Consider the following 23,293-nt stretch of genomic DNA (forward strand, 5'->3'; position numbering starts at 1 on the left):
CTCTCAGAGGGGTTTCGCTACCTCTGTTCAAGGTCACCTCTGCTAGGGCACCAGCTATGTAACCTTGGATCAGACTGCTATGAAAACCAGTAAGTTCTGAGAAAGCTGTGCAAGAAGTAGCTCTGAGAAGCCCTATCTGTGGGGGCCTCTTCCCCTTGACTCATGAGCTGCTGTAAGCAAATGGTCACATGGTCATGTCATGCAGCCTGCAAAGGTAAGGAAGAACTTTCAAACACACACGTACCTGGATCCAGTTCACCTGCTTCAGAATTAAGTTAATTACATGAGACTTGAATAAGATCTTGTGATGTGCTCTTCTATTTTTAGCAGTTCTTTTCCTTCCTTTTAAAAATTCCATTCACTGTCACTAAGTTTCACCCATTTTGCCATTCCATGGTGCTTTTCATACTGCCAAAGCACCGTACGTGGAACTAATTGCTTTGCAACTACAAAGGTCAGCTAAGGACTGGGCTCCCAAAAGCAAGTTCGTTTTATTTCTTTAAGAGGTAACTCATCTGATTGGAAATTACGCTTTGTAAATTTAATCTTAACAGACCTCCTACAACATATTCCTCATGAATTAATATTAACTGTTTCTGAGATGCTCCAGACATTAGATAAGCTGTTTTCATTCTGTCCCGAGTGTAACTGACTAGAGAAAGCTGTGATTTACAGTGTTCAGCTGCACTGAAACCATTACTCTGAAGCATTTACCCATGTACACTATTACTGCTAGTATTTGTTTGTATTGCAAAAGTAACACAAACAAATACTGTCCTCATTGTGATTCTCACTGCTGTTACCTACTGTCCCGCCCTCCCAACTGGGGACCCTACTGTCCCCAAACTTGCTTTGCAGAGCTGCTGCCATTTTTTACATCATTACACTTGCTGGATGTGGCAGCACCATTATGGGAAAATAACTAACAGGAGCAGCAGAGCTTACCTGCCTGAGCTCCCATACAAGCTATAAACAACTGTAGTAAAGAACAAAAGTCCAGATACACAATAGCATTCTGGTGCTAGGTTCTGCACAAACATAAGCCAGGGAAAAATAATTTCCACAGCAAGAGTTATGAATAGACCAAAGAATTAAATTATTCCTAGACTACATGAAAGAGTGAAGGCTTCACTCTTCAGATATCCAATTAAGACCTTCATGAAACACAAACTGCAAGAGAAGTTCTCATCATACTTTCTGTTGTGAGAAAAGTATTCTGCAAAATTGGGAGCCGGTGAAAGATCAATAAACCACTTTATGTCAGAGTTCAGCTAGGTGAAGTGTGAAGATTCATTAATACCCTCCTCATACAATATTTGTGTTTTAGAACAAGTCGTTCAATGACATTTTTCCTTAGAGGCATGAAATGGCATGCATTAAACTACATGATGTAGGGGATTGAATTTGCCAAGTTTTTCCATTATTTTTGCCATTTTGTCAGCCACACTCTTTCAGTATACCACATTTTTAAGTGTTCATGAAAATAACTTGCCACATGAATTCTCCCTTTGCACGTAGTGTGCATGAGTGTGTGTTTAACATGAAAGGAAAGGAAAGGAAGTTCCTCATAGCAGCATCATGTTTTGACTCTAGGTGCAACAATCCTGTTTTGCCATACTGCTTTCTCATAAGACGCTTAAACACATATCAGAAACTTCAAAAATTATTTCAGTCATGAACAGCTTCCACAGTATACTCATGCATACAAATGTTATAGAACTTGTGTGATCTGACTGCAGAATACATTTTTGATTAATCAGACCTAAGGTTTTAATAATGAAACAGCAGGTGGGGTAACCACAAAATTAAAACTCTTAACAGCCTCACAGTAATACAGTCATAAATAAAAGAGTTCAAAACACCTCGTTTGCATTTTTGAAAAACATCCTCAACAACTTACTCTGTATTTCTGTTCTCAGAGGGTGATGTTTCTGTAGTCTGATAAATACCTCTCAGGCTCTTGCTGTATTTCACATCTTTCAGGGAAGGCACATACTGTCTCACATGACAAGGGCTTACCTTTCCCTTTGGAAGTAGCCACTGCTCTTCTAGAAGCAATTTCTAGAAGCTGTCTACTATAGAAGCAGTAGGATCTTGTTCAGAGACTGCACGCCCACTTTGATCAGCTGTTAAACATCAGGCATTTCCCATTTGAGGAGAGTATCTATAAGAAAATGGTAAAAGACTTGTCATAACCTTGCCATTTGAATGATCACCTTTTGTTCCCATGAACATTTCTGAGCCAGTTCTGTCCTTTCAATTAGTAGCAGTTCAACATTTAGGATATAGAGTTGTCTTTTTTCTTTTTTTAAAGCAAACCTCTCCATCTATTTTAAGGGTTTTTAAAAAAATCAAGTTTGCAAATCCATTCTCACTATAATTTATACTACTCAGGCTTCAGCTGCCACTAGATTGGCAATGTATGACAGTAATTGAGGCCAATTAAGTCAAGAGCTCAAAAGCTATGCTAATGAGAACAGAAGTCTTAGTCTAGGTATTGCATCAAAGTTTCAGATGTTTTCAAAACAGTGACCCATTTTTTTCCTAACTGAAAGGAAGTTCCTGCTTCAAACAGTGGTTGCAAAAGCATCTCCAAGCCTAAACTGCTGCATCACATATGCAGGCACTATGATTTATCCCTAGAATTTGTTCTCTTCTACCCTTTTTTCATTATATATAATGCCATCTCTGGATTTTTGTGCTCTGTTTATTACTTTTATATAAAAATACCTACTACATATATACACACACACGTAAATACCTACTTCCGAGATATGTCCTCATGAAATAGCCAACCTTTTATGGAAATTATTATCCAAAACGAAAATAATCTATTCTATGGACTATTATTTGTATCCACAGAAGGGTTGAAGTTTACATATATCAACTCCTCTTTGCTTTCAACCCATTCAGGAAAATAAACAAAAGCCCTCGCCTTTTGTCAGTAAATTGCTTACAGCACTGACATAAAAGTTAAAAAGAGCATTAGACAGGTAAGTTTCTTTCAAAAAGAAGAAAAGACAATTTTTTTCCTAAAACAAGCTGACTATTAAGAGGGAATTGTACTGAAGCAAAGACAGTAAATGGATAACAGAAAAGCAAGGCAGGGTGAAGTAACATCCTGAAGAGTCATGAGTTTAAGATAGGAAAGATTAGCCACTGCTCTTCATAAGTATTCAAAACTGGGACTGTAGTTAGCATGGATCAGCTGCTCCCACATAGTAGAATAGCCAAGGAAAAGATCAGTTCTTTAGGATAGCTCAAGTACTCCTTCCATGATCACCCAACAATCAAAGAGAAACAAAATGAAAACAAAGCCAAGATAAACCCAAGGAAAAAAAAAAATGAAAAAGAGAGGGCGCTTCAAAACAAAGGACCACAATAATTTCTCTCAAGAACTACAGAAGCCATATAATCCACAAACCTTCAGGAATCAAAGGTTAATGATTTAATGTGTTTACATGGTTTGCTGTACTAAGATCGAATCCCATAAAGTTGATGATCAATGATGGACAGTTTGTGAAGGGCCTAGACAGTCCCTGTCCTGAGCAATGGAAAAGCACAGGAGCAGTTGTCATGACAAGATATTCCTTTCATGGTATGAGAAGGTTTCTGCAATTGGTGGACAGTGAGTTCCTAAGGATTTTCTCTTGCAGGAAGGGAAGGGGTTGAATTCTCTGCAGAGTTATCCTAAAATATTCTTAAGAATCGGAGAGGCTATGTGTATGATTGACCAAGCCACAAAATAAAAACAGGACATCTCTTCTTTTAAGAGGCAGAACCACTGCATTGACCCTAACATCCTGCTGTAGGCAGACATTAATTCTGTTTAGAGCACACGTGTCTACAATGTCCCATCAGCATCCTGGTTTGTCTGCCCTCTGCCATTTCATCCCATGACTACTAGTTTAATGAGATTAAACAGAGTACTTCAACCTGCTTCATACTGTAATTGCCCTGCCAAATCAGATCCAAGTCTATACAATCCAGAATCTTAAATGTAAGAGAAACCACTAGTAAATTATGTTAAAATGGGAGGAGACAAATAACCAGGGAAGGCAGAGATAGCTAATGAAGCTTTGACTGCTTTTGTTTAATCACAAAGCTCCTGCACAGGATACTCAATCCAAGAACACTCTCTAAAGGTGTCCGTGTATAGGCATAGGTAGGTAGTTAACACCTGTAACAGCAGTAGATGGCATTAAAGAGTGCGTATTGTTTAGACTTCATTGAAGACCAGTATATTGTGTATCTATTTTCCATGCAATGCAAGCGGCTTCTAAAATACAGATGTTTATCTCACTTTTTTCATATACTGGAAACATAAATGTGGCTCACACTAATGTAACCTAAAACTAGAATTCAGATGGCAAGTATCTTTAGGTGGGACTCACAGGCTTGTGAAGAAGCAGCTTGTAGTTTGTCACTGGTGCAGCCATGCAAAAGATAATCTGCCAACAGAGGTGGAGAACAGAAATGCACTCAATTTCCCCATTTCATTCATTTTTAAAAGAACTGAGATGTAACATCTGAACGATGTAAGAGGTGCTGTATAAAGAGAGGAATGGATCCAAACCACTGTCCAAGTAGGAAAGTTTACTTCATTTTGAAGAATTCTGTTTAGTTCTAATGAGTTTTGGCTGTGGAAATGGGAGAAGTGACTGACAGACTGAATTTATTTCACACTGTCTGAACTCTTTTCCCAGAGGGCCACAGGATTCTGACTACAAGTGGATAGAGTAATAAGAAATGGAAAGGGTCTGATCTGTCTGTTTTATCATATTAGTTCAGCCTAACTATTCTGTTTTACTTTGACCGAAACAAGACCAGAATTCTGAAAATTTTTTTCTTAAAAACATGTATAAAAAAAATTAAGGTGTATATTGATTCATTGAATACCCAAATTGGGAGGTGTTTGAAGATACAAACTAACTAAAGCCTGCCTAGGAATACCCATGTAATCCATCATTCAGCCTTTATCACCTCACCCACATCCTTTCAATATTGTTGTATTCTTGGCCCTTCCAAAGACTGCTAATAACCTCAACACTATTGATTAAAAGGATGAGGTAACTGCAGGACAGAGAAAACAGGATGAAAACACAAACTCATTTCACACAGATTATCCAAGCTGCTGGTAGCTGCTAATCAATTCTGGTGATACAAGAGCCACTGAGAACAAATCTAAAGGCCCCCTTGGATCTGTGTTACTGGAGTCCCTTAGAAGTTCACCTTCAGTAGAAAAGTCGGTCTGCTTAATTGTTTCATATCCTTTCTAAAGTAACAATCAACCTTGACCTAATTTGGGAAGCTTCTGACCAGACCTTTCAGAAGGTACAAACAGCAGCAGTGCCAAAGGGGCTTCTGATTTAAAGAACAGCATGAATAGATACCAGAGGAGACTGTACTAATTTGCAAGCAGCACTGCAATAATTTTTGCCTCTTCATAGAAATAGAGTGCTCTGGCATTGAATGACAAAGTTGTTTGTTTAAAATAACATAGGAAATCTGTTATAGACCAGGAAATGAAATTCAGACCCCCTCAGCCCCAGCCCTGAATCAAAGCCTCTGTTGTTTCACATGTTGGGTATCTTGCAGGACAGCACATTTCCAATTCCTCCAGTTTCCATATTAAAACAGGGATGTAGATTAGAGTAAAATTTTTAATACTTTACGTGGTATCAGAAGGCCACTGTCAATACAGTTCCTTTATATCTAGATGTGTAAGTCCACATGAAATACACAGAATATGCTTTATCACTACACTTCTCAAATACAAAATGTGTCCTTCTGACTTCTCCGGAACATAAAAGGTATTTGTCAAAATTACTTAAAACACACCTCACACACAGTGTTCTGGCATTTCTGTGAATATTGGCAGGTTTACATGTCCAAGTGCTACTCTGGCAGGATACTAGTCAGTTGTAGCTGGGCCACAGGCCCAGACAAAACAGCTATAGCATTAAGTATACTGCGCTTAACTTATTGTCAACCATATTCTACTTGTTCAAAGAAAGAGGAAAGAAAGGGAATTATATATACTTTCCCATAAGTAACTATTGCAGTAAGGGTTCCGAATGCAACATGCATTTAAAGATCCAAAAAGATAATTGACTCAAGACTAACAGCTCTTCAATATTGAGCATCATCAAGGCAACACCACAGCTTTCCAGTCAGGTTCACACTTTATCCTCTGGGTCCACTAGATTTGGCACCACGACTTGCGACAAAGATACAAACCAATGTGCCTGTGACCCTCGAGACCAGTAGGTGTCATTTTGTAAGCAGAAAGGCTTCCGTGTGTATCATATTGCAGGTGCTGTAAGAAGTCCTCTATATCCTGCAGCTGAATAGTCAAGCCTAATAACACATTTGACCTTTACAAATATACAAACAGGATGGCAGAAGAGACTATTTTAATCAGATCTGAATGCATATGAGGGCAACATGCAATTATATGGATTATGCAATTATGCTTCTATCTAACATTTCAGCAGAAATCTACTTAGGGAACCAGAGATTCCTGTTGCAATTGCCACAACGCACAATAGCACTCAGATTATAATTTAAAATATATTTTATTAAACACACATACACTTCCATTGGCTAAATAACCACCTCAGACTATGACTTGTAGATGTATGACAGCACATGTCTAGTGCGGTGTGTCAAGCAGAACTTCACAAGCTCACCAATCTCTTTGCTGCACAGGTAGGGTATATTTGCAATTATTTTTGTTGCAAGATTTCTCCCTGTCTCTGGATAGGGTAGAGTGCAGGAGCTCAAAAAGATGGTATAGGAAAAATACACATACTCTTTCCAGTGGAATAACACATCACAAACCATGATCTCCTAGCCCCTCATGAAAGCCTCCACATACATATGTTAGGAATCAGAATAGATGACTATTGGATATGCCCTAGGGTGAGCTTTATGCATGAAGGGCAACACTAAAAACAGGGGAAACACAATGAAAAGAAAGATGGCAATGCCTGTCCAGAAACAACCAGTGAAATAAATAATTGAACCAGACAGTGATCCTGTAGATGCCATGGCTTTCAAGAAAATTACAAGCCATTAACAGTGGGAAGTAGTTCCAAAGGGGACAGAGAAAATTACGAAGATCACTGAGCAGTAACTAATCCAAGAACAATACAGTGTAGGGCTAGATTCTAGTCTTCATGTTGATCTCTTGGCTGTGGTGGAAATGACTGAAATCCCTGTTGGGGTGGAGCTGGAAAGGCAGCCCGTTTATGGGCTGGCAGGTCAGGTAATAAGTAAACTTTAACTACACTATTTGAGGCTTTTACTTTCCTATTTTAATCAGACCCCTTATGGGGACATGCCTACATAAAATCTTCCACCTCATTCCTGGAATACAAGACATAGCTACCAGATTTTGTCTATGGTTACCCTAAAGTGCAATATTCCCACAGGATCACTGAAGTTAGTGTAAGACATACATTAGCTGTTGTTCCTGACCATGTATGCTGGTTTTACTGATTTGCTGCTTCTTTTGATCAAGCTAAAGCTAAGTTATCTTTTGACCCTTGCCTCATTTCAAATCCTTTTTAATGATCCAATAGCACAAGGCACAGTAAAAATTGTTTCTCACACAGATATTAAATTGTTTTCTATTAGCAGCATTTCTGTAGTGTTGCTACATTCTGGGAGGCAGGAATTGGCAATTAAACTTTTTTATAAAAACTGCCATTTTGTTAGATGAAAGTATGGCTGGTAGAATAAGGAGGACATAATTACAAATGCAGGCTAAGGGAAATGTAGCTCAAAGAGCTTTTTGGTGGTGTTTTTTGTTTGCTTTTGTTTTAAACTTTCTATTTTGAAATATCTACTTATTTCAATAAAGGAAGAGGACATGTGTATGGTACCTACTGTGAATAGCTAATACATTAGATCTGAAATAAAACAAAAGGGTTTAAAAGGATAAAAAGGAGACCTACATTACTCAGGGAAAAAGCCACTCACTGATGGATAACTTTTATTGAACTAGAAAGAAATAATGAGGCCACAGCTAGCAAGTGAAAAAGATGGCATTAAGAATGATCATTTAGAAGACAGTGACACATTGTGTGGGGACCCTTCCATTCTTTCTCTGAGAATGCAAAGACATAATAAACAAGAAAGGAGGAACTCAAGTATGTGAATCCAAGAAGAAACATGAAGTAAATTGCAGCCTGTGAGACCTGGTCTAATCAGGAAACTGACAGAACTACTTAACTTCCAGAACAAAGTCTATAGAAAGGATGGATTCCTATAGACAGAAAAGGGTGTAGAAATACATTCTGGAAGGAGGAGCAGCCCAAGGCAGAAGAAAGGAAAGATATATGCCTGCTGACTGCAGCAGCACTGCCAATTTGTACTGAATTGAAAGATACATGGTTGGAATATTATGGGAAATTGTCATGGAGCTCCAGGGCAAGATAAGCCAGACCAAGAAATCTTTAGGAGGGGAAAAAAGTTAGAACAGTGATCAAGAAGGATTTGTATGATGTATGTCCTAGATGGGATAAAAATTGCAGAATGATATTGAAAGGAAACATTTTTCCTCCAATGCTATAAGACCTCATTCATAGCCACTTCCTGCTTGACATTAAGAAATGAACAGAAATCATGTGCTTAGCAAAATAGCAGGTAGCTGATCACAATGTGATGAAAGCTAACAGGGTTTGAAGACATATTTACAAGATGGCACTGCAAATTTATTTCATTCTCTTAAAGCAAATATTTCAGGCATATATCAAATTGAGAGGAGATATCTGCCTGAATCAAATCCCTTTTAGAAAAAATGCTCAGAATACATTTACATTTCAATTGAACCATCACTCAGGAGTGAAACGAAAGAGAGCAAGCCCAGTGCAACCTCAAGAACGGAAAGAAAAGTTGCAGGGAGTTTCTAGCTCTGAAGAAAAAATCCACATTGTCTAGTCTGTCAGTCTTTATTGGGAGACGGTACCTCAGACACTGGAAATGCCAATGGCAGAGACATGCGAGACCACAGAACACTATTGCTACTGTGTATGAATTGGGGAGCAAGGTGATGGTGATAGGGGGTTGTGTTTTCAAAGATGAGATGCATTCTTTCTGCAAAAGGACCAAATCTAATTCTTAATTAACTCACTGATACCAGAAATGTTAGTATCCATCAGATTAGGTGGTACAACCCCTATTAGTAGAGCCCAATTAACATTTTGCCACTTCTCCTAGATTCATCTAAAACAACTGACAAGTTATTTGAGGATGCCACAGTTTTATTTCAGAAGTCAGGCTAACATTTTATTACTGAGTAGTTTGTCGAGCCTTCACAGCTTGTTACTCTTCCCCCCCTTCAACACATTCAGCCAAAACAGGACAGCCTGGTGATAAAAACTATCAGACACTTCTACACTTCATTTGATCTACTTCACATACGAATTTACCAATTCTCATGTGATAACAAGATGTAGAAAAACTGATTTTCAGTTACTGAGAAAAACACACAGCAGCCCATTAAGATAGTCTTATTACTGTGGTAATATATTGCAATTTTAACTCGGGACTTTGCTATTAAACAACAGCAACGTCAAATAAATATTTTCATTTTAAAAAATAGCATTTATTTTCCTCTCAAACCAAGAAACAAAAAGTCTTGTCACATGAAAGGTTTCCCCTTCACATTATAAAAACTTTAGACTCAATTTTTCACTGCCTGTCTTCCTGCAAAGCTATTTAAAAAGCTGTAATCTGTGATCAGCATTCATGCTGGTTATATTTTTATGCCACAGTTTCAGAAGAAAAGCAAGCCCTCAGTCTGGAGCAGTCCACCTGCCAAGCTGCCTTGGAATCGCGAGTCTTAAAAAGCCTGCAAGTTTCACCTACCAAGGAGTGATGAGCAGAGGTGCCAGAAACCCTGAGTTTGTCAGGCTCTCTATTGTTTGTCAACCTGCCAGGCAGCGTGCCAAAGGCTGAGGCAGGAGAGTCAGCTAGAAATACAGCAGGAATCTGTCAGAGCCCCACCTCAGCTTTGCTGAAATGAAAATGGTCTGTGCAAAATGTTCCGATTTCAACAAACCAGCAAGTTCCAATGAAGCTGCACAGTGATTTGTTACTTTGAAAGAATGGACTACAACTGAGGTGGTCCTTTCCTATATTCCTATGAAGAAAATGTTTATGGGAATTTTCCTGGTCAGCCTTACTCAGGCTAAGCCACAGATGCATCTTCTTCCCCAGGTCACCTTCAGATAAGGTCCTCCCTCACATTTTCCACAGAAGAGGGCATATTTATTTTGGTGCTAAACTGTTCTTTCAGTCTGGGTCAGTGTTATGTTCACAACACCAGTGAACCATACTCATAGCTTTTCTGCCAGCCTTTTCCTGGTACTTTCTTCTAGGTTCTTGTCCAGACTCTACTCTTGGTTGGGAATTAATTTGAAAGTATCAAAAGAAAAAACATCAGAAAACCAGAACAAATTAACTGGAAATTGAGCAGGTCTTCGATTTAATTCCTTTCCTGACCAGCACTGCTTTGCTTTCCGAGTTGCTATTAACTGGTTCATGTCAGCTGTAAAGGTTTTTTAGGCAGGAGGGAAGGAAACTTGTGAATGAACAGTGGAAATGTATGCTGAGGGCCAGAGGGAGCCAGAGAGCAGCCCTGATCTTTGGCTTATCCAGATAGTCACAGTTCTGTTATCGAGAACAGTTTCTGTTCAACAAGAGCGTAAAACAGAAGAGTGGAGGAATGGTAAAATAATACAGAAATAAAGCTTTCAAATGTGCTTTTAACTCAATGTTTTCTTAATCCCAAAAGTCCATGATGTAACTGCAAGGGTTTCCAGACACTTTTTTTCCCCAGTCGCCTTCAATCTTTAGGATTGCCACAATCTTTGAAATGTAACCAGCGTTTTCAGGTATTACATTAGCCTCCAGAAGACAAGGCACTACAGAAAAAAATACTAGCGCTATCAAATCAGAAACATCCATTATTGTAACATTAATTCTTCTAGATTTAACATCTTTCTTAGGGTATCAATGTTCCATTAAACACTTCCATCCTGGCCAAAGATCCATTTATGTACGTCACCAAGATATTTGAAACATCAGCATAAATAGTGAAGGATCAAACACTGCTGTGAAGTCTACACAAGTAACTCTGAAACTACAGAGACTGCAGGATTTGATCATGTAAGAGGGCTGGTCACTCATATGATGAATGTATTAACCTCACTGTGCAAGACTAGTAATTGTTCAATGTTGGTCTGAGGCAAGGGGTGGAATGTGACTGACCAGCACAGCTCCTCAGTGGAAAGCAGCTCAGAAGAGATAGGCAAAAATAATGAGCTCAGAGAATAATGTAAAGAATGACCATCAGTTATCATGAAGCAAGCTGAAATTATCTCAACATAAGGAGGGATAGGGTAACCTTTGTTTTTAGGTATGCTGCTGTACCAGTGGGTTACCAGGTTGCATAAACACCCTTTCCTGAGATAATTAGTGGATATGGGAAAGTTTATACATGGCTCAACCCAATATTAATTCTAAAAACTGGACAACTAATAAAACAAACTTTGAAGAGAGCAACAGGCTTGAGCTGGCTTCAACCCATGTGTATTCCTTCCCAGTGATTGTGGACACCCAGCATCATGACAGTAAGCTTACAGGGGCTGGTCTTGTGATACTGTGTTTGTGTTATGATTTCAGTATATTGCTGTATCACTGTGTTAAATCAAAACCCCATGGAAGGCCAAATATATCAAATAAGTAAACTTGATAATTAAACATTAAACTATCCTTGCATGGAATACCTAAGAACCTGGTCAAACAGTATTGGACTCTGACAGGTCTCCCTTACTTTCACTTCCACAGAAGAAAGCTAGAAGAAAAAAGAACAGTAATATGACAGAGCAGCAATCAGAAGCTTGGCTTTTAACTGAGTTCCAGTATTAGGCCTTCGTATGAAAATGACAGTGACAGATGCTGGCTGAACTGACTTCCTGCCAGCCCTGGACTAAAAGCATCAGACATTTCAATGAACATGTCTTAACAACACTTTACTTCATATACTTGCAAAAAGACCAACCCAACTCAGCCACTATAAAAAACCCCACATGTTCTTGCTTTTGCTATTTAAGCTGAATTTAACTAATAGTAAATTGAAACTGCTACATGTTAAAATTATCAGTCCTTTTTCTATATTTCACTTGCATTTCACGGACCTTTGGTATTGCAGGGAAAGAGGATATGGGATGTTTAAAATCTCTGCCTTGATTAAAATAATTAACAGGATTACTTTGGTTTTGTTGTGCATTTAATGTACAGAAAAACTGCAAGACACGTACCTCATCTTGTCATATTTAGAAAGAGGCTTGTATTATAAAAAGGATTTTAATGAAACTGAACACAGGAGAAAACTGTAGAGCAAGGACAAATTTAGTTGATTTCTTTAAACAGCACAAAGCCTTGTATTTGAGAAGGATGTGAAGTTGACAAAGAAAAACTGTATTTTATAAAGAAGCTGCAATGGTGTACAACCTTGTTCTCTACTTCTGACCTGACTCTAAGCATGTTAAACCCCACAGAAATTTGATCAAATTTATGTTTCAGAATTAGAAAGGCAAATATAAAAGACCTTTTCATTTTATGGTACATTTTTCCATAAGAAACAAGTCCATCACACTATATTTAAATATCTTATGAAAGTTAAATAAGGTATACTTGCCTTCCTAGAATGTCCAATCCATTATTAGAGTCAGTTTCAAATATACCAAATTTGAAAAAGGGTCACAAGCAAAAATTGCTCACCTAATGGCTTCCCTCATTGTACCTTCAAGCTTTGTTATGAGGTAAGGCCTATAGTCATAGAATCATTTAGGTTGGAAAAGGCCTTTAAAGATAGAGTCCAACCATAAAGCTAACACTGCCAAGTCCACCACTAAACCATGCCCTTAAGTGCCACGTCTATATGTCTTTTAAATACCTCCAGGGATGGTGACTCCACCACCTCCCTGGGCAGCCTGTTCCAGTGTCTGACACCCCTTTCAGTAAAGAAATTTTTCCTAATATCCAGCCTGAACCTCCCCTGGGGCAACTTGAGGCCATTTCCTCTTGTCCTATCACTTCTTATTTGGGAGAAGAGATGGACACCCACTTCTTTACAACCCCCTTTCAGGTAGTTGTAGAGAGCGATAAGGTCTCCCCTGAGCCTCCTCTTCTCCAGGCTAAACAATATACATATAATCCTTCACACTAATCAGGTTATAGTGCTTCCAGTAGTACAGCAGACAATCAGTTTGGATGTCTTCACGCCACATTCCGCCACGTTTCTTGTTTTGCAGGGCTTCACAGAGCCAACTCAAGCATCTACTTCCATGGTACAGCTATGCCATAGCCTCCCGCAGAACACCCATCGCGTGTTGGTGTTCTTTCATGAACATACCTAAAACACCTGAATTTTTAAAAAGTGGTTTTCAGAACCCCAGCTTAAGGGAGTCAAACTCACTGCTATGTTTGCATCCTTGGGAGAAACTCACTGAGTGTGAACTGCCTTCCAGTTGGTACCAGAAGACTGCCTTGCTCATCCCCTTTTGTTCCACATGCAAAGCAGATCTTTCATCTGTATCATTTCTTCCTTGCAAAAGAAGAGATGAGACACCAGGGACAAGGTATTACTATTTCAAGGGAACCAATATGCATTCATTTCTTACTGATACTGATGTAATTCAGATCGAAATGCACTGTAGCATTTTGTTTATCAAATTTTTAAGTATTTAAAGAGTAACTTGCTGGTGAGTTTACTTTAAAATCTTGCATAACCACAGCATTCTTACATCATTTGACAACAGCTTAGGTCAAGGCCTCAGAGCATCTCTAAGATGAAGGGGCTCTCAACATTCAGGTTTTCATGGTCTGCCTTTCAGGGCAAACTTCATCACTGCCCACTGCTGGGGATTTACACATATGGATATAGTGGTGATAGGATAGGAGGTTGCTCAGTTTTTCGTGAATAAACAGTACTCTACATTTTTGCCATTACACTAACTAGTATATATCCAACATTCACCAAAAAAGGATTTCTAGAAAAAGTTATTGAAAAAACATGCATTTTTAAGAGGATGGAAACATATGCAGAGATTAATGTGTGTAACAATTCCAAAGATATGTGACAGCATGAAGTGGAGTGGGTTGATGAAAAAACATTGCAATTATAAAACCCTGTAATCTGGAACAGGGCTAGCTGATTTCTGTAATGGTGTAATTCTGTTGTTTTTAACATTACATTATGTAGCTATGGTATCTGATTAGGTAATTTATATGGAGTGATTTGACAGGAATTTTTAAATATCCTTATTGCTTTATGTATCTATTAGAAAGGAACATTTCTATTTTATTGTCTAATTATGCAACGAGGCAAGGATTCTGATACCTGTCAGAATATGAATCCAGCAGACTAGAATTTAATTACCAAGTACTTGCTACATAGTGGAGACTCAGGTGAAAATTTTTCCAAAGTCTCCCAAACACATGATTTTTAAATTGGAGGGCTTCACCCTTTTAAATGGCTAAATTTTAGTAAACCAGCTCTCAGACTACTCAAGATTTTCTGCTTCTTTAAAACTCTGGTCTGCCCACTTCCATTTACTTTGGCTTTCCTTTAACACCACTATAATCCCCTATCTTTTTTTAACATTGCTGTTTCTCCTCCAGAATCTGTGACACCCTTACCTTTCTTTTCATTAGAGGCTCCTTCTCCAACACTCCACAGCTATGCTCCTTATGTTGTTTTATCTTTGTGCTTTTCTCTAACTGACTTTACATACATACAATTTTCACCACTATTTTTAAACCTGCACCTCACAGTTCTATTATCTACTTCTGACTTTTCTTCTTGAAACTAATATTTAGCCTTCCTGTACAGATATCTCCTCCAAGATGGTGTAGGTAATTAAAAGGGTTGATGTCATCTACTTGTGCACAGTTCTGCCTTATACAAGTTTATATATTCAGTGGGTAATTCAAACAGAGAGGTTAGGATAGGAAGAATTATCTTGTGATTTCTCTGTCAGCTGTTGCCCAACATCTTAGGCTAGATTCCTAGCTTTTAAAAAACAGTTAAGGTGAAATGAACCCTATCCAAAGGTATATTTATGCTAGCAAATTAAGCAGAGCCAGGAAGGAGAGACTGCACTGTTAAGGGGCATTGAAACTTACTTGTTTATACTGTTACATTTAAGTCTCAAACAGTTTTGGCATGCAGCAAATCACACTCCCCTGAAGAATTCTCTGGTTCTGGAGACAGCAGATAAGAAGGATCATTCACAGAAAAAAAACATGACAGCTTGAATGTTGCCCACCTGTCCCTTGTGCTAGAGGGTAAAACAGTTTAATATAGACATGGTTTTTTTTCATGCCAGCTGACCTCACTGCCTCAGAGTAGTCCAAAGCACATTTAATTTAGCTGTACAGATGAGGCCAGTAAGTCCACTAGTATCAACTATCAATTCTGCCATTTTAAATGGCTTTGGAGTTTACTGAGGGACAGGAAAGAGAGCAATACAAGAGTAATTTAGAATAAAATAGCTAAGTGGGTCTTTAAGTATTGAATCCTCAAGCAATGTCCTTTGGGATCAATCAATAAGGCAGTTTGCACTGAACAACACATTAACTTCTCTAAGAGCTTTGTCTCCAATGTTAATTTCTTTTATACAGTTTAACCATAGGAAGCTTATTTTGAAATATTTACATATGGAACCAGGAGATAGCTACAAGAAGAGCAAACGTGACTGATGCATGTGAAACTTTCTATCTGAACTTTGCATAGGAATTTAGTATTCATGAGACATGCCATACATCTTTATTGCTGCTGGCATACTGATAGCACAATGCTATTTTACACTGACAACACACCACTTTGGCAATCCAGAATTCAGAGAGTTTGCATGGATTCAGGTCAGGCCTGTAAATCCTGTCTCCCAGGAGTTTCATGCTGAGCAGCTGACATTTCAGCAACTCCCACCCCTCCCCAATACAAAACTACAATTTACAGAGGATTTAAGTAATAAGCCCAGCAAACAAACCTTGCTAAATGCTACTCATTCACTTACTTCGTAAGAACTCAGTGAAATATATACATCTGATGAATGCACACAGCATTATGGGCAAACTAAAAGTGTTTGAGTGTTTGAGCAAGAGTTTGACAGTCTTTTTCTAAACCACTAATATGCAGGTGTGGGAAGAACTCAGGAAAACATATTCCATGTTGTTTCTGCACAGCAGTTCCACAGGTCTTCAGCATTAGAGCTAGAATGGTCAAAACCAGTTATTTAGGATCCACTTTATTCCAAATCCTGTATTAATGCTTCAGAAAACTCAGTTCTTTTACACCATCTAGGTTTCTGTATTGGGTTTGCGTGGCAGTGCTTTGGTAGCAGGGGGGGGCTACAGGGGTGGCTTCTGTGAGAAGCTGCTAGAAACTTCCCCTATGTCTGATAGAGCCAATGCCAGCCGACTCCAAGACGGATCTGCCACTGGCTAAGGCTGAGCTAATCAGCAACAGTGGTAGCGCCTCTATGATAACATATTTAAGAAGGGGGGGAAAAACCGGGAAGCAGCAGCCAGGGAAGAGAGGAGTGAGAATATGTGAGAGAAACAACCCTGCAGACACCAAGGTCAGTGAAGAAGGAGGGGGAGGAGAGGCTCCAGGCACTGGAGCAGAGATTCCCCTTCAGCCTGTGGTGAAGACCACGGTGAGGCAGGCTGTGCCCCTGCAGCCCATGGAGGTCCACGGTGGAGCAGATATCCACCTGCAGCCTGTGGAGGACCCCACGCTGGAGCAGGTGGATGCCCGAAGGAGGCTGTGATCCTGTGGGAAGCCCATGCTAGAGCAGGCTCCTGGCAGGACCTGTGGACCCATGGAGAGAGGAGCCCACGCTGGAGCAGGTTTGCTGGCAGGACTTGTGATCCCACGGGGGACCCACGCTGGAGCAGTCTGTTCCTGAAGGACTGCACCCCGTGGAATGGACCCATGCTGGAGCAGTTCGTGAAGAACTGCAGCCCGTGGGAAGAACCCACGTTGGAGAAGTTCATGGAAAACTGTCTCCTGTGGGAGGGACCCCACGCTGGAGCAGGGGAAGAGTGTGAGGAGGAAGGAGCGGCAGAAAAAATGCATGAACTGACCACAACCCCCATTCCCTGTCCCCCTGCGCCGCTTGGGGGGAAGAGGTAGAAAAAATCGGGAGTGAAGTTGAGCCTGGGAAGAAGGGAGGGGTGGGGGGAAGGTGCTGGTTTTTTTAGGTTTGGTTTTACTTCTCATTATCCTACTCTGATTTTGATTGGTAATAAATTAAACTAATTTCCCCAAGTCAATTCTATTTTGCCCATGATGGTAATTGGTGAGTGATCTCCCTATGTCCTTGTCTCAACCTACGAGCCTTTTCCTCATATTTTCTCTCTCCTGTCCAGCTGATGAAGGGGAGTGAGTGAGCAGCTGTGTGGTGATTAGTCCAGCTGGGCTTAAACCACAACAGTTTCATATTTCAAGTTCTCTGAAACATTTAAGGCTTCCAACATATTTTCCCAGTATTAAGTTATATTCATGGCTGGCTTCCCAGCTGTGAAAAGTGACCCATTCGCCATGGTCTAGCATGTGAGGAACCCTGGACTCCTGACAGGGTCCTCACAATGATCCTTCGGCTGAATCACATTCTGCCAGTGCAATATCACTGGTTTTAAATTTTGTCAGTAAATAAAGATAATTTTTTGCTTCCCCAAATTTAGTATCTCACAAGGTATGGTCCCAGCTGCACAAGAATCACATGTCTGCATTTTATCTCCTATTTTATCACTGAAGGATTCTTACAGTCTGCATTTCACAGTATTTAAAAGTAAGCCTTATGACAAGGAAGGGAGATGTCTCCTCTCCTCTCTCATCACAGTTGAGGTGTAGTTTCACCTTTTGCCCTTATATAGGTTCTCATACCATTCGTATTTCTTTAAGATTTAATTCCTGTCCAGTAATGAAAGAAGAGATGCAACTGTTGTCTGCTTTCACAGTTCATTTAGCCTCACCTTTCTCCAACATGAGAATCCTGGCTTCCTGCTGCAGAGGAGAGAAAAAAGAAACAGTTGCTTTTCCCTTAAACATCTGTGGCCAAAGTCCAAAAACCACTACTGCCAGATTCAGAGGGATTCTTCCCCCCTCTAACTGCATCCAAAAAACACTTTCATATCAATTTAAGAGGCATACAGCACAAGATTCCTCCAAGAAAGACTATGGGGAGGAGGGTAACCCTCCCTGTTTAGATCCTTCCTTATCTAAACCTTAATTTCAGGTTGAAGTAGTGCACCTTTTTAAACCACTTTGGCAAATGAGGGTGAAAACTAAGTATCAAAGGGAATGTGAAACATGCTTGTACAAACAATTCCTTGTTTTGTACAATTTTCTACCAGTGTGCAGCCCTCCGTCTATAAAATATGCTATCAGCATTGCACAGTACATAACGGGTGACAACCACAGAAGATGGGCACAGAGATGTATACAATGGCATGTGCAAGAACTATTTGGTCTTCCAAAGGTCAAAGGAACTCAAGTGCAAACTTACAATTGAGAGAAATATCACTAGCCCACCTGACTGATGTCCCCTCCTCTCCATGACATTAGGCTATGTATAGAGCAAAGCTCATAATTAGCCCCTTAGAGACAGATGGTGCCTTCTCAAAGTTTAAAGCAACACATTCAGATCCCTATCTTTCAAAAACCTACATATTCCAGATCTTGTCAAAGAAATCCACTGGGAAATACCAAGCATAATACTAATTAAAAGAAAAGAAAAGAAAACAAAGACACTGTCCTAGAAATAACTGAAAAATGTTCTCCATTTTTCCCAGTCAAAAAGGGATTTGCCAAATTCAAATGAATCTCAAACTAATTAAATTCAAGGCTTTAACTAGCTTTTGAATCTTTATCACTGGTAACTGATAATCACTTGGCAAAGCAATAAAATTTACATCTGTTGCTATACCTCCCAGCCTGAGAAATGCAGATAATTAATGATAGAGTGAACACATCATTTAAATGAGGAACTATGGAAAAACAATTCTAAGGTAGTCAACAGGCCTGAGCCTTGGAAAACTGAATACTTCAGGAATAAAGTCATCAAAACACTGAGGTACGTATTAGGGAACAAAGTTCTGACTTTCCCAAATGTCCAACAGCATTTCACTATTTTCACCATCTTCTCGCCATTCCCATATTGATCTGTTTTTCCTTTAAGAGCTTACCTGAAGTGCATATTTCTATTACACCTATACCTATTTCTATTACACCTATACCTATTTCTATTACACCTATACCTATTTCTATTACTAATATGTACCAGGGACCTTTGTTTTTAATATATCCAGCTTTCATATTATTTTATTCTTCTGCCAGAAAGCAACTGTACAGCTGCATTTCACAAACGTTTATATGGAATCCACCGCAAAGTTTTCTGGACAGGTAGTGCAGGTTGCTATGTCAAAAACAGAGACAGGTTTCAATCCAGATCCAATCCTAGCAGACTAGGCCTTTTTTCTCCCCGATTGCCTTTCTTATTTTTTCATTCTGAATTCAGTAGATTTGGTGAAAGCTCTCAACTTCAAGACTAAGGTCCTTCTCTAAGAATGAAGTTGCATAATAATTACTTACGATTTTAGTTTTTCTTTTGGAATATATTGAAAGCTAAACCATTCCTTCTAGCTTGAGAGATGTAACAGACATAAGTCATTCCTTTTCATGATTTCCTAATGCATCTGAGATTTTTTTCTATGATTAGTATTATTATTATTTTTACTGCCAACAGCAAATAGCCCAACTATCTCTGAAGCTAGAACTTGGCAAAATGGAGACCCACTGACCACTTTTGACAAACTGAAAGGTAAAAACTCTCAGAAGGTGCCTTTCTGGTTCCAAACAATTCTTTAAAGTAATCACATATGAAATGGGACAGACTACTAAGAGCCAGGAAGAATAATTGTTTTATGGAGATGCTATCAAAAATAAAACATCTTAACTATCACAGGACTACTTAGCTCAAACTGTGAAGCTTGTAAAGGCCTTATGACTACTGAAATGCAAATATGTTCCAAGCAATTGAAAATTGAAACTACACATGGTTACTTATGGATAACTAACTTTATGAAATCAAGTCTTTTCAGATACTGCCTGATCTGACAATCATTTGTTTCAGGACAGTTTACTACTGCTTCTGTTACAAGATCTAGAAGCTCTGTCAGCTTGTCTGCTCAGCACTAATAAGGAACAAGCCATTAGTATGTTAAGCAGTAGAATTCACTTTCTGAAGTATTTTAGTGAAAGCAAGCTAAATATCTGCCAATGATACTGAGTTGACTCTGGTGAAAGTTATAATAGGCTTTTGTCTGTCCCATCATACATTTCTGTGTTTCAAAATCAGTACAGATTACTAACCTACTGGACTGTTACTGAACACCACTCAGTTGAGCAAGGCACTGTATACACACTCTCTCTCCTCCTTGCTGTCCATGTACTAGTTCTTTCCGATACATAATGTTCCTCGCAAAGCCATTGAAGAAAATGCCAATGATTAAAAACTAAACACAATAACACTTACTGTTTAATCATTCCAATCTCCTTCCTTGCCTATCCCTTCTGAAGATTTTATAGCCATCCATTGCAGCACTCCAGTTGTGCAAGGCATCCCACCATGTTTCTGTGATGGCAACTATGTCATAGTTTTCCTGCTGCACAATGGCTTCGAGCTCCTCCTGTTTGTTGCCCACACTGTGTGCATTGGTGTAGATGCACTTCAGTTGGGCTACTGATCCCACCACCTTTTTGGTGGGAGAAGCTTTAACTCCTACATGACCATTCTCAGGTGCTTGCATGGTTTCTAACACATCAATAACCCTTGTGTCTTTGCTGCTCCATGGATGCCCATCCCCTACCTCCACTGAGACAGCAAACTGAGGGACCTCGCTAGCACACCGTCCCTCAAACATTGGCGTGGTGCCCCAGGCTTATCTCTAGCAAGCCTGATTTTATCCCTTTCCCCCTTCAAATGTAGTTTAAAGCTCTTTCAATGAGCCCCGCTAACTCCTGTGCAAAGATCCTCTTCCCCCTTTGAGATAGGTGTACCCCATCTGTTGCCAGCAGGCCTGGTGTTATGTAAACCAACCCATGATCAAAAACCCCAAAATCCTGCTGGTGATACCAGGCTCGGAGCCAGGTATTGCTCTGCTGGCTCTTCCTCTTTCTTCCCTCATCATTCCCTGCAACTGGAAGGATAGAGGAGAAGACTACCTGTGCTCCTGATCCCTTAACCAGTCAACTGGTTAAGTTGAAAAATTAACTCCTTTCATCTGCCAGCAGCACTTGAAAGAGAACCTCACAGTGGAAGGACACTATCTTTGCCACCTACTCTTTTCTCCAGGACAGGATTGCGTTAGGATAGGCACATTTGGGCAGCTATGCCCAGCTCTGTCTTTGAGGGTAGTGACAAACTAAAACAGTTTTGCTGAGTCATCTTAATTTGTCCAAGCAGCACAGAACTGACAGATACGACAGAGGCCTTAGACTATTGGTACAAAGTTTATATAATATAAAAAATATTTTGACACATTGAAATTACAGGGAATACAGTATTTGGGGAAATCTTTCTTTTAAGTTTTGAAGGATAAAACAGCAATGGTAGAATTTATTCTCTGCATTCATGGCAGATGTTGTAGCAAAACCTTTTACTTGTTCCTACTTAAATTTCAACAGATCAAGTTCATTTACAAGCATGTCAGTTCTGAAGCTGAGATCCAGAGACTGACTTTGATTTGGGTTCTGATGTCTTTCATTCTGAAACTGTCAGGTACTGCTGTTGCATATCAATCAGAAAAGCGCTTGCACTTCATCTTGCAGTAACTTCTAGGTCACATAACCTACAGTATAAGAGACTATATTATGAAAACAAGTATTGTTCCTACATTTACTGAAAATTTGTGTATACTTACATTACAGGACTGAGATGAACAAGACCTTTGTAAGCTTGTCCTCAGAATCATGTTCTACATGACTTTATAGCTCTTATGGACTGTTTCAAGTTATTTTTGATCTTTTTACCCCATGAACACATGCTTCTGTTTAGAAAGCTCTGTATAAAATACCCACTATTACTCTATCTTTTCTCTTAAAGGAGTTGTCTGCAGTTTAGTTAGACCCAATCATTTCTCTTTAACTGGTTATCTAATTAGAGTATAAATAAGCCATAGAAGTTATTTTATGTGACAAAGTATTATTCAAATCATGAAAGCCAAATAACACTTCCTAATCACAATGTATAGCTGATTTTATGCTACTCTAAAAAACCTCTCTCTCAAAAGTTATTAAATAGCCAGTGTTTTAAAAGTCAGTGTTATTTCCTGAGAATTCATGAAAATGGAGAATAATTCAGTTGACCCTAGCTGATGGTTTTTACAGATTCCAACAATGTTTCTTAATAAAACCAGTGAATCCTTATTTTTTCAAGTAAAAGCCCAAAAGGCTTACAATAGAATAAAGTATTGGAATGACCCTACAGGAATATTACCAAAAGACATACTAATTTATTGCCTCTGTAGATATCTTCTGAGACTTTTTTGTGTAGAAGTACTTTTACATTCCAGAGGTCAAAGACCCCTATGCTGTGCCTTTTTCAGCCTCCAGAAAGGAGGCTTTGGAAAGCATTTACTAGTAGATAAAGAGCAGCAACATTATGGCATTTTTGTTTCCATCAGGCAGCGTGCAATATAGACTTCCCAATAGACTGAGTTATCTAGCACAGCCTTGATTAAAATTGTGTTAACTAAACAATTTTGTTTTGGCTTTACTTCTCATGCATTATCAAATTTTCCACCATCAACAACATTTAATGTTTACATCAAATGGAAAGAAGCTCTATTTTGATGTGTTCTCATGACAAGTAGCCGGTCAAAAGAATTCATTAGGAACAACCTAACAGCATTTTTCCAGGCTGTGCAATACTTTCTGCATCCTAAAAGCTTTATTTGCTGGTAAGGACAGATGCTCTGGAGACAGAATGATCTCAATACAAGAGAAACATGATTTACAGATAACATGCCTACACAACCATTCCTTAACTAGTCACCTTTCCTCTATCCTCACCTTCAAGAACACAGCCACATGATTAGCAGACAAAACCACTTCTTCAAAGTCAAAACACCCCTACCCCAAAAAAGCCATACAAGCAAGGCCAATAAAAACCCAAAAGAACAGTTTTCACTTGAGTATTTTTCCTTTTTT

Source organism: Gavia stellata, chromosome 9 (genome assembly GCF_030936135.1).
Source record: "Gavia stellata isolate bGavSte3 chromosome 9, bGavSte3.hap2, whole genome shotgun sequence".
In the NCBI taxonomy this organism is placed as follows: domain Eukaryota; kingdom Metazoa; phylum Chordata; class Aves; order Gaviiformes; family Gaviidae; genus Gavia; species Gavia stellata.